The sequence below is a fragment of the Papio anubis genome, chromosome 5, assembly GCF_008728515.1.
Source record: "Papio anubis isolate 15944 chromosome 5, Panubis1.0, whole genome shotgun sequence".
Taxonomy (NCBI): Eukaryota; Metazoa; Chordata; class Mammalia; order Primates; family Cercopithecidae; genus Papio; species Papio anubis.
Window position 1 is genome coordinate 105,684,371 of NC_044980.1, and position 13,491 is coordinate 105,697,861.

At 38.5% G+C, this 13,491-nt stretch overlaps 1 long non-coding RNA gene across 1 annotated transcript; it reads right to left on the reverse strand.

Annotated features, from left to right (window-relative positions):
- Window positions 1–1,163: 1,163 nt before the first annotated feature.
- Window positions 1,164–13,491, reverse strand: LOC110743515. The gene is made up of 2 exons (XR_002522688.2): window positions 12,525–13,491; window positions 1,164–2,164 (listed from the first exon to the last, which is right to left on the reverse strand). It is a non-coding gene; the product is annotated as an uncharacterized LOC110743515 (long non-coding RNA).

Genomic DNA, 13,491 nt, shown 5'->3' on the forward strand with positions numbered 1-13,491 from the left:
AACACTTCAATTTACTATCTTTGAAATGACTGACATTTACATTTTTGCCAAATGTTATCTGAAATTGTCTATGAATACAATCTATTTCTGTTGTTCTCCAAAGCTTCCATAAACAATGGAGATACATGCATATAGGTCATATTGGTTTCCTTTCATTTTCTGACTTTCTATTTCTAACTTTCTGAATTATTTCTTGCCAGTTTTTGCAAACCACTTCAAGTACTTCTATGGAAAGAGATGGGATGTTAGTCAATTAGATAAAATTGCCTTTTAATTCAAATAAGAAAATATAAATGTTGAAAATGAAGAGTTCATTCCACATGCCAGAAAAGTGGAATTTTTGTAGGCAACACTGACTGGGAGAAGGGCCAGTCTACACTACCCATTGAAGTAAAGATTGCTGGATGAGGCCCTCTATTAGAGATAGTGGTTCTGAATTAGTAAAGGGGCAAGTCTCAATTCTAATTATAGATGTTCACAGGGTGCTGCTATAATCGATAGCAGGCCAAATATTCCCAATTTATGCTTGTCTACAAATGGTATACTAAGTCCAGTGTTGGGAATTAGTCAAGAGTTATGATGCCTGTTTGGAGAGGAGTGGGGGAGGGAGAGTTACCTATCGTAAGGCACTTCAAAGGAGTGCGTTGGGATCACCAGGAGTGCTTACCAAGACATAGCTGGGCCATACCCCCAGTTTGATTCAGGAGGTTTGGAATGGGGCCCAAGAACGTGCATATCTAACAAGTTGGAAGGTGAGGCTAATGCTGCTGGTCTGGAGACCACACTTTGAGAATTACTGCCCTAAGTTATCACAGTGAGGCTCCTTGAGTGATTTGCCTTCAGCTCTAGGGATTCCTCCCAACAACTGGACCTTTAATCTGACAAAGTATGCCAACAGATAAACTCTTCTTCCCCTAGGCACAAAATTCAGTATTGAGCCATCCAATCTGATAATGCTTATCTCAACTCCTGACAGCAGACAAACTTAATCAGACATGAATGAACAAGTAATTTTAAAGACAATGATTATATCTGAAGGCTCAGTTAATGTTCCCTTTGAGACTTATTATAAAAAGCAATAACTTCAGCAAAGATCTAATTTGAATTTTCAGTAAGATTAAAAGAGACTATGAAATGGGAACTTTAAAATGAGAAAAGGTTGATTTCAGATGAAAATGTATCCAGTTTTTTAATATACAGTGGAAGTGATCAATAAGCAATTAACAGATTGATATTTAAGGACAACTTTACAAATTACCAGGGTAATGAAAAGGACATAATCAAAGATAAGCCCCATAAGAATCAAATAGCACTGTAAGTACAGTAAAATGTTTCTTAATTAAAATATGGATCATGTTGCCACAAGGTTAATTACATGAAAGGATGAATCTTGCGGAGGATGGGAGCCAGGTGCACAATATCTGAATATATGTTATCACAGGGTTTCTTGGAATCTAAGGAAAAAAGCAGAGCACCAGAAATGTAAAAAGTAAATTGCCCATAGCTAAAGAAACATCTGAATAGTCAGATCATTAAAATTTATGAAATAATTATTTTTCAAAAGTCAACGTGGCTGAAATAGAGTATTTTTTTTTCCTTTCTAATAAGCATATTTTCCTCGTATTACGCAGACTTAAAATTTAAAAATTACTTTGTAATGTTGAAACCTATAGATTATGGCTCCTGTAAACCCCAGGTCATTTTTCTGCCATTCTTATAACTCTGTCTATGATCTATAAAAGTATATTCTGCTTTTTGTTAGGCCATTGATGCTTTTTTCAACCTGTACGTTCTATGTATATAGTATTGTTTTTGGTGCTAAATACACTTTCTTTTCTCTGATATTCAGGATAATTCTTTCTCTACATTGTGACTATCCACTTATTTTCTTTAAGTAATACGGTTTTTTAATTAAAAATATTCAACATAATGTATGCAATTGAATATAAAGCAACATTAGTGAGAAATAATTATTGAAAGAAATGCCAAACATTAACCGCCCTACCTACACCACCTTTTGGAATCCAAACCCTTAGCCTCATTGATTGGTCATTGAACTACGTAAGCAGTCTTTCTCCCTGACCTTGGCTATTTGTACCAGAGTTATATCTGACCTGGAGGAGACTCATCATCAGCTGGTCAGTGACCAAAGACTTGTATAGCCCTGCTTGGAAAGAAAAAAATGATTAGACCAATCAATTTGAAATAAGAGTCACAAAGGAAATTTCTGGCTGGTTCGTTTTTTTTTTTTTTTTTTGGATTTTAAAAAAAATTTTATTTTGTGGTAACATTTAAGATTACATCTACCCTCCTAACAATTTTATTTTATTTTATTTTTTTCTTTTTATTTATTTATTTTTTTATTATTATACTTTAAGTTCTAGGGTACATGTGCATAACGTGCAGGTTTGTTACATATGTATACTTGTGCCATGTTGGTGTGCTGCACCCATCAACTCGTCAGCACCCATCAACTTGTCATTTACATCAGGTATAACTCCCAATGCAACTTCTCTCCTCCCTCCCCATGATAGGGCCTGTGTGTGATGTTCCCTTCCCAAGTCCAAGTGATCTCTCATTGTTCAGTTCCCACCTATGGTGCGAGAAATACGCGGTGTTTGGTTTCTGTTCTTGTGATAGTTTGCTAAGAAGGATGGTTTCTGCCGTATCCATGTCCCGCCAGTGCTACAACCGTCCTTTTTCATGCTGCATAGTATTCCATGGTGTATATAAAGCATTTCTTAATCCATTCCTTGTCACTGATGGACATTTGGGTTGATTCAAGTCTCCAAGTCTTGTTATTAGAATAGTGCCTAATAAACATACATGTGCATGTGTCTATAGCAGCATGATTTATAAATCCTTGGGTATATACCCAGTAATGGGATGGCTGGGTCATATGGTACATTCTAGATCCTGAGGAATCGCTTTACACTGTTTTCCATAATGGCTGAACCAGTTTACAATCCCACCAACAGTGTAAAAGTGTTCTATTTCTCCATCCTCTCCAGCACCTGTTGTTTCCTGACTTTTTAATGATCGCCATTCTAACTGGTGTGAGATGGTATCTCATTGTGGTTTTGATTTGCATTTCTGATGGCCAGTGATGATGATAATTTTTTCATGTGTCTGTTGGCTGTATGAATGCCTCCTCTTTCGAAATGTCTGTTCATATCCTTTGCCCACTTTTTGATGGGGTTGTTTCGCTTTTTTCCTTTGTAAATTTGTTTGAGTTCTTTGTAGGTTCTGGATATTAGCCTTTTGTCAGATGAGTAGATTGCAAAATTTTCTCCCATTCTGTAGGTTGCCTGTTCACTCTGATGGTAGTTTCTTTTGCTGTGCAGAAGCTCTTTAGTTTAATGAGATCCCATTTGTCAATTTTGGCTTTTGCGTCTGGCTGGTTCTTGAGTGCTGGAACGAAAGAGCATACACAGTTAAGGCTCAAATTACCATGATTGGCATCGTGAAGCTTAAACTAAGAGGAAGCCACCTAGTGGAGAAAGAGGTAAAGGGAACAGATACTGGGAGGACAAAGTGAGAGACAAGAATCACAAGCTCAAGACCAGCCTGGGCAACAAAGCAAAACCCTGTCTCTACAAAAACAAACAAACAAACAAACAAATAAATAAATAAAAATAGGGCCTGATGGTGCATACCTGTAGTACCAGCTACACAGAGACTGAGGCAGAAGGATAGCTTGAGGCCATCAGTTGAAGACCACAGTGAGCTGTAAGCACTCCAGCCTGGGTGACAAAGCAAGACACTGTCTCTAAGAAAAACAAAAAAAACCGGGTCTGGGTGCAGTGGCTCACTCCTACAGTCCCAGCACTTTAGGATTGCTTGAGCCGGGGAGTTTAAGACCAACCTAGGGGTACCATAGTGAGACCTCGTCTCTACAAAAAATTAAAAATTAGCTGGGCATGGTGCTCCACGCCTGTAGTCCCCGCTACTCAGGAGGCTGACACTGCACTCCAGCCTTGGTGACAAAATGAGACCCTGTCTCAAAAAAAGAGCCCCCAGCTCCTGGAGTCACTCAGTTCCTGACATTTTTGAGACCTTGTTCTACTTTTCCCGGTTCGGGAAGCAATTGTGAACCTCTCACCCCTCTTTGTTCCTGAAGTAACAAAACTAACAGAAAACCATATTTAGACATACAGTAAGTTTTAAAATTTCCAAGATAAGACTTTATAAAAACATCAGAGGGGCCGGGCGCGGTGGCTCACACCTGTAATCCCAACAGTTTGGGAGGCCGAGGCAGGTGGATCACGAGATCAAGAGATCGAGACCATCCTGGCTAGCGTGGCGAAAGCCTGTCTCTACTAAAAATACAAAAATTAGACAGGTGTGGTGGCGCGCGTCTGTAGTCCCACCTACTCAGAAGGCTGAGGCAGAAGAATCACTTGAACCCGGGAGGCAGAGGTTGCAGTGAGCTAAGATCTCACCACTGCACGGCAGCCTGGGTGACAGAGGGAGGGGGAAAAAATCAGTGGGAAGAGAAGAATAGGTTGCCATCAAAAAAAAAAAAAAAATGGCATCAAGTATCTCTGCAGTACTAAATGTCAAAGAACAAAACACCACAAAACAATGAAACACAATACATGCAGCATTTGGAAGAGAACAGAAATATTACCTAAGAATTCTGAAACCAACCATACTAACATTTCGTTTATCAACCTTTGGGATTCTTGTTAGTTAAAAACAAGACCTCTAAATGACAAGATGTTTATTTAAAGAATATGAGGTAGCTCACAGGATCTGTATGACATGGACTAGAAAAGCAGTCTTAGAAACTACACAGTGGAAACAATATCCAAACCATACTTTGAGGCTACAGTAAAGACCTCGATGCTACCCCTAACTGCTGGAATCCTCTGACACCATGGCCACAAAATAAGATTACATGTGGCACTCATTTCACGCTGCTTGCTTCTGAATTGAAGTCTTGCTTGGGTGGGTGTGGTTGGCAGAGGATGTGTTACATGCCTGTAGCACCTGGGAAAGTTCACTTTTTTGTTTCTCCATTGAGAAGACTGGATTCACAAAAATGAATTTCTCAAATCTATGAGAGACACTGCAAAAGTGCTTGGGAGCCAGAAACCACAACATATTTCTACTACAGTATTCCAGCTGCCCCAGTAATTAAGATAAATGGAAAGGTACTAAGGAAACAGTTTGAGCAACGGAATATTTAAACTTGAATAAATGTATAAATAATTGTCATTAACCTGATAATCTCAACGTGAATGTTTAAATAACTCAAAAGAGAAACAATGAAATGCTTAGTAATTTAAATCATCTTAAATTCAAGATTATCAACCCAAACTGGAAAATAAGGGTTAGAAGGAAAGGAAGAGGTTAAAACACACTGTTTTGAATTTCATGTAGGCAATGTCAATAGATACTATTTTATTTTTAACTTGGAAAAAATACAAATTCAATTTTTAAATTTAGTGGTAATGTCAATGTTAAAAAAAGCAACTACTTTTCCCGGTTTGGGGAACACTTGTGAACTTCTAACCCCTTTTTGTTCCTAAAGTAACTTGAAGCTAACAGAAAATCATATTTAAGTAAAATTTTCCCTCCAAATCACTAGCTGAAAGATAACAGCTAAATTAGCCACAGTGAAGCATAAAATGATGGAATAAGAGTAAATAAATGTATTACATACATAAAATAGCCACTATCAGATTGGATAAAATAAAATCTCCCAACTATATGCCGCTAACAAAACAGTCTAAATGATTCAGAATGGATACAATAAAAAGTACAACCACCTTGCACAGGCAAATGCAAAGAAAACAGTAAAGGCAAATTTATGTCAGTATAGTTCTGGATAAAAGGCCTCAAACATGAAACATGATGACAACATTTGGTACTATAAATTATTTTTCCTTTTGTACAGACTAATTCATCTGTAAAACACTGGCAGCCTCACTGTCACCATGGTTTTTGTTAATTTATCTTTGCATTTGTAATTTTTTGTTGTTGTTTTGAGACAGCCTCACTCTGTTGCCCAGGCTGAAGTGCAGTGGTAGGATCTCAGCTCACTGCAGCCTCCATCTCCCAGGTTCAAGTGATTCTCCTGCCTCAGCCTAGCCTGTAGCTAGGATTACAGGCATCCACCACCATGCCCAGCTAATTTTTTGTATTTTTAGTAGAGATGGGGTTTCACCATGTTGGTCAGGCTCATCTTGAACCCCTGACCTTAGGTGATCCACCCACCTCGGCCTCCCAAAGTGCTGGGATTACAGGCGTGAGTCACTGCGCCTGGCCTGTAATTTTGTTTCATACATTTGGTACCGAAGAGCAGTTATTTAAAACTACAACTTCTGAACTGGGCATGGTGGCTCTTGCCTGTAATCCTAGCATTTAGGGAGGCCAAGGCAAGAGGATCATTTGAGCCCAGGAGTTCGAGACCAGCCTGGGCAACATAGTGAGACCCCTGTCTCTATTTTAAAAATAACAGGCAGGCACGATGGCTCACAGCTGTAATCCCAGCACTTTGGGAGGCCGAGAGGGGCAGATCACCCGAGTTCGGGAGTTTGAGGCCAGCCTGACCAACATGGAGAAACCCCGTCTCTTCTAAAAATACAAAATTAGCTGGGTGTGATGGCCCATGCCTGTAATCCCAGCTAGTTGGGAGGCTGAGGCAGGAGAATCACTTGAATCCAGGAGGTGGTGGTTGCGGTGAGCCGAGATCACGTCGTTGCACTCCAGCCTGGGCAACAAGAGTGAAACTCTGTCTCAAAAAAAAAATAAAATGAAATAAAAATAATAAAACCACAATTTCGTTTTAAAAAGGTGGATTCTGTGAAAGGAAGGTTCTCAGAGGATCCTTGTCTTTAGCTGAGGACCTTTATGAGTTTGAAATCTGTAAAGCCAAGCCTGGAGTGAGTTGGGAGGAGAGTTAGAGAAAATTTAATAAGTTTGCTTAAGAGAGGCGAGAATCTGGAATTCGTGGGGTAGTCCAGGAATGAGAGGCTGAGGAGGAGAAATGAGAAACAACAAAGGGAAAGAGGAGAAAGCAAAATATGGAGAGGTGAAGGTCCTAGGTGAAGTAATATGGCCGTGATGCAGTGGCTAAAATGACACAAGAAAGAGATGTACACTATTTCAGTTGGAACGCTAGGTTCTTTGCAAAATCTCTACTCCAGTGTTAAGGTATTCACTCGTTTTTAATTTTCAGGGTCTTTTCTTTACAATTGTAATTAGCTTCACCATCATAGTAATTATAATTATTTAAATCTAAGTATAAATTAGATTTCAGTATTCAGCACTGTTCTATATTACATGACTTTTATTTTCTTCAATTCTGCATGTTAATTTGGCTTAGCTGGAGTATTTCCTCAAATGATTATTATGTTTTCAGAAAAGCTAAATTAGGGTACTTTCTAAATCCATACTTGTTTTCAAGTTGTTTTATTTTGACCTCGCACAAAGGATAATCTGGGTCACAATTCTGGTCACAATTCTTTTTCCTCAGAACTTTTAGCTTTCAGCATTTACTACTGCTAAGAAGTTCCAGTATCATTCTGGGTTTCTTCCAATATAGATAACTTTTATTTCATACTTGAGTGTTTATAGGGTTTTATTTTAAGCCTTTTAATAAAGAAATTTTACTAGCGTAAGTCCAGCTGTTTGTCTTTTTTCCCATAACTCTTTTAATCCTGAATCTTTTCAATCTTGAGCCTTCAAGCAAATGTTCACGTGTTCTCTCTTTTACTGTTACTTCCCCTCCATCACTTCTTTTCTCTCACTTTGCTGCATCAGAAATCAAGCCATAACATAAGGAATTTGGACTGGGCGTGGTGGCTCACGCCTGTAATCCCAGCACTTTGGGAGGCCAAGGCAGGTGGAACACGAGGTCAGGAGATCAAGACCATCATGGCCAACATGGTGAAACCCTGTCTCTACTAAAAATACAAAAATTAGCTGGGTGTGGTGGCACATGCCTGTAGTCCCAGCTACTTGGGAGGCTGAGGCAGGAGAATCACTTGAACCCAGGAGGCAGAGGCTGCAGTGAGCTGAGATCACGCCACTGCCCTCCAGCCTGGATGACAGAGTGAGACTCTGTCTCAAAAAAAAGAGTTTGTAGTGGATACTGGGTCCAAATCAACTGTATCTACCAAAATGGCCCTTGTCATCAGAAACTGGGTAGTGCCTAAGTGGGGACTCTACTATCAGGAGTTCTTGATGTCCAGAAGTTGCACTGCATTCCCCTAGACGTGGAAAGAACACCTGTCCTCCACTTTGGTATTAACATTTTCCCATAAGATTACCAAACCAGTACTGTTGGTGTTCAAATGCCTTAAGGTATTTTTAATGAAACAGTTTCATTAAAACAGATTTTACTGATAGCCTATTCTCCTAACTAAAAATATAGATATGAATCCTCCAGGGTCTAGATATGGAACATATACAAATCTTAGTGACAAACACCATGTTGTGCTCTGACAGTTTTCCCCCAGGCGGTGAAAGTTTTGTCACTGGGTCAAGCTGGTGTACATAACTCTTAGTTGTTCTAGGGTAAATTCTCAGTGTTCTGTGGAACTGACTTCTGACAGAATGGTAGAACATATTTCCAAAAATGGCACACTACCTCCCATTCCATGTGCTTTTTTGCAGTACAAATCTATTGCCCCTCCTTTGAATCTGATTTGGTCCTGTGACTAATTTGACCAATAGGATGTGGAGAAAATGATCTTCTGGGACTTCCAAGACCAGGCATTAAAAAAGTCTAGCAGCTTCTACTTTGCCATCTGCAGGAAACTTGCTGAAATTGTAATGAAGACTTTTTTCAGGACTTTGGCAATAGGGGTATTGCAATAGGGGAAAGGGATTAGCAGCTAGAGATTTATAGCCAAAGGGGTAAGTGGATGGAAAATTGCTAAGGGAAGACCTCAAGGATAGGGAGATCCTTGCTAAACTGACTTAACAGGGTTCTTGCTGTAAGCAGGCCAAAGGCTTTTACATCAAAGGTGGGGGATGAGGAATCTGATTAGATTTCAAGGGTAGGGAAGTTCTCACTAAACTTAGCAGGATTCTTGCTAAAACTACATTGGGCTAGACAGGTCAAAGAGAAGACTGGGGCCAAGGTCAAGACCTAGTTGAGAAGAGGATTCAGAGGAGCCTGTTTAAAGTTTGGTCAAGGAGAGAGTCTTTGTCAAAGCCCAACCTAACCATATGGAGATGCCACGCCACATGGAGATAGAGATGTCCAACCAGACTTCAGCTGTTCCAGCCATCCCAACTGAGGCAGACATAAGCATAAAGTCATTGTGGACTTTCTAGCCCCAGCAGATGCCACATAAAACAGAGACAAGCTGGTCCTGTTTATCTACCCTACCCAAACTGCACTTTCATGAGCAAATAAATTATTGTTGTTGTTTTAAAACAGAAAGTTTTAGAGTGCTTTGTTACACAGCAACAGACAAGTGAGACAGGCAGCCATCCCCATTAGCTAACCAAATATGCCCAAGCATGCCCTGAATTTCCCGATGGATTCAACTCAAGCTCAGGCCGGGGTGATCCTGCTATGGCTGAATGCATAGGAGTCTCATCCTTAGACTTGAGAGCAACTTGAACTAGATTCTTCATGTTAGGCTTTTGAAAGCTTAATTATAATGTGTCTTAATGTGGGTTTTTTTGAGTTAATCTTACCTGGAGTTCATTGAGCTTCCTGGATGTTTATATTAATGTCTTTCATCAAATTCGAGAATTTTTCAGCCATTATTTCTTCAAATATTCTTTCTGTCCTTTCTGTCTCTGTTCTCCTTTTAAAACTCCCACGATGTGTATATTGGTCCACTTGATGGTGTTCCAACAGGTCCCGTAGAATTTGTTTGCTTTTACTATTTTTTTTTTTCTTTTGGTTCCTCAGACTTAGTAATTTCTATTATCTTCAAGTTTGCTCATTCTTCTGTCTGTTCAAAACTGCCTCTGAATCCTCCTAGTGATTTTTTCATTTCAGTTACTGTATTTTTTCTCTTTCAGAATTTCTTTTTGTCTTCTTTTTGATTTTCTGTCTCTTTATTGTTATTTCCATTTTGTAAATACATGGTTTCCTCAACTTTCTCCACATTCTCCTTTACTTCTTTGAGCATCCTTAAGGTAGTTGTTTTAAACTCTTTGTCTAGTAGATCTACCATCAGATATTTTTTCAGAAATAGTTCCTGTTGATATCTTTTATTTACTTTTTCTCTTTCCCCCCACTCTGAGATTTACCAATATTTTTTCCCTTTGAATGAGCCTAATTTTCCTGTTTCTTTGTATGCCTTGTGATTTTTTGTTGAAAACTGGACGTCTGAATCCAATGGCACTTGTTTTCAAATGTTATTTTTTATAAAACCATCTTCCTTTTCTTCATATACATGTGCCACTAAATCCAACATATTAACCTTGGTTGAGGCTGCTGGCTGGAGATGGGGTTCACAAAGATAGAGATCAAGGTAAGCAGGAGATGTGGTAACTCTGGAAATCAAACCCCTTCCCTAGGTTTTTTGTTTGTTTAATTGTAGGCTCTCTCTGTGCCAAGGTTCAACATGAAGTGTACACTTGAGGTCTTCTCAGGTTTTTCTGATCCTAGTCTTTTCCTTGGCATGCATAGTTACTTTCTAATTTTCCTTATATATGCCATTGTTTTTGGATGTTCTAGTCTTTAATGCCTGCCTCCCAAAAGAAAAAAAAAAGAGAGAGACAGAAAAGTTAAGGAGGAGAGACACCAGTCCTTTAAATCCCCTGGAAGTCACTTCAGCTGGAGGGAAGGGGCTTAAACCAATGAGGCAAGGTGCAAAATCCGTGACACTCTGCCTCTTTGTCTGCACTTCTATGATCAGAAGCAGCAATCAATGACCAGTGTACAGATGCTCAGTACTTGGAAGACAGGGTGCTTTTTGCCCACTCTGGGTCCCATAGGCTGCTCCTGGAATGCGTATACAGCTGACTATCACAGGGCTGGGGATGGGCATGGGTAACTGCTACTGTATTAAGAACTGACACTGACCAAAAATAACTCTAATTTACTTTTAAATTCTTTCCCTGGAAGTTGCAAGCCTCAATAGACTCCATAGTTTCTAAATAATTACATGTCACAGATTCTGCTAATGTAATCATTGTCGTGGTGGGAAGATGGATTCCTGGTTCTTTCTACTCCACAATCTTCTCAGAATACTCTCTCAATTCCTACTCAACTATCTTTGGAAAATTTCTCTTGTTTACCTCGATCTTCTCTTTGTACCTTTGTGAACCCCACCTCCAGCCAGCAGCCTCAATCAAGGTTGATAAGTTGAATTTAGTGGCATGTTTGTATGAAGAAAAGGAAGACAGTTTGATAAAAATAAGATTTGAAAACAAGTGCCATAATTCTATAAAGCCCTTTCATCATCTCCACAATTTTTCCATGTCCATCTTCATCCTCCTTTAATTTAACCTGCTTTCCACAAGCATAAACATTTAAAAACTTTATATTTGGCTCAAAATTTCATTGTCAGTGTGGTAACAATATTGCATTCTTTCTCTCTTCCTCACCCCTCCTCTCTGTACTTGTACAATATCTCAGCAATAGTGTGGAGTTTAATAGGAGTGTGGATTTGGCATTGAATGACACTAAAAATATTAGCTCTGTCATTAATTATCTTAGTATATATGAACAAGGAAATGTTACTAGCAATTATAATATTGACCTTTTTGTCTCCAATTACTTAGATGGCTCTACAAAAACAATTCCATGGTAAGTAGGCTACTTGCATGTATTAAGCCTCAGACTACCTCATTCATTTTTTCACTTTTTAATATGTGTATGCGTATCCTAAAGCAAGAAAACTATGTATTTCAAAATTTGGATTCATTTTATCTCTAAATGTACTCCTCAATTTTAGGTTATTGCATGACACTGTTTTTGCAGGAATCATATACGCTTTAGAAATAAGTAAACGTTACTTACATCAGGAGCAAACTTAATTTTGTGCTAAAAAAAAAAAAAAAAAAAAAAAACTACAAGGAAGATTGAGAGACATAAATAAGAACATGAAGGAAAGTCAGGGGCTTCCAGTCAGACTAGCTGAGCATCTATATGCTCAGCCATTATTAGCATGAACGGGCTAATTATTTAACCTCACTGAGACTCAAACTTTCATGAAGATTTTTGTTGGCTGAGTTTGGTTTTTCAGTTTGTCTGCTATTTTATCTGTAAAAGAGAAAATCTATCTCACTTTGCCTGGCTTTTTGAAGCATGTCTTGTAGGTGTGGAATAAACATCCATTATTAAAATAGGAACGAAGGTGGGTTTAGTTGAATGGAGATGCTGAAATACTATTTTGCAATCAATCTAAGTTACGCAAAAATATATAGGCATACCTCAGAGATGTTACAGGTTTGGTTCCAGACCACCACAATAAAGCAAATATCATAATAAATCAAGTCATACAATTTTTTGATTTCTCAGTGCATATAAAAGTTATGTTTACATTATACTGTAGTCTGTTAAGTGTGAAATAGCATTATATCTAGAAAAATAATGTACATACCTTATTTAAAATACTTTATTGCTGCAAATGCTAACAACCATCTGGGCCTTTGGAAAATCATAATCTTTTTGCTGGTGGAAGGTCTTGCCTTGGTGTTGATGTCTGCTGACTGATCAGGATGATGGTTGCTGAAGGTTGGAGTGGTTGTGTCAATTTCTTAAAATGAGACAACAGTGAATTTTGCCACATCAACTGACTCTTCCCTTCACGATAGATTTCTCTGTAGCATGTGATGCTGTTTGGTAGTATTTTACCCATAGTAGAACTTCTTTAAAAATTGGAGTCAGTCCTCTCACACCCTGCCACTGCTGTATCAACTATGTTTATGCTATTCTAAACCTTCTGATGTCATTTCAACAATGATCACAACATATTCACCAGTTGTTTTCATCTCAAGAAACCACTTTCTTTGCCCATTCATAAGAGGCAACTCCTCATCATTCAAGTTTTATCATAATTGTAGCAATTCAGTCCCATCTTCAGTTTCTACTTCTAATTCTAGTTTTCTTGCTATTTCCACCACATCTGCAGTTACTGCCTCCACTAATGTCTTAAAGCCCTCAAAATCATCCCAGAGGGTTGAAATCAACCTCTTCCAAATGCCTGTTCATGTTGATATTTTAACCTCCAATGAATCACAAATGCTCTTAATACCATCTAGAATAGTGAATCATTTTCAGAAGGTTTTCAATTTATCTTGCCCTTATCTATCAGAGGAATCACTATTTGGCAGCTATAGTCTTACAAAATGTATTTCTTAATAAGAGATGAAAATAAAAATTACTATTTGATCTACAAACTGCAGAATGGATGATGTGTTATCAGGCATGAAAACATTAATCTCCTTCTAGATCTCCATCAGAGCCTTAAGATGTCTAGAGGTCTAGGTGCATTGTCAATGAGCAGTAATATTTTGAAAGGACTCTTTTTTTTTTTTTTTTTTCTGAGCAATTGATTTAAACAGTGG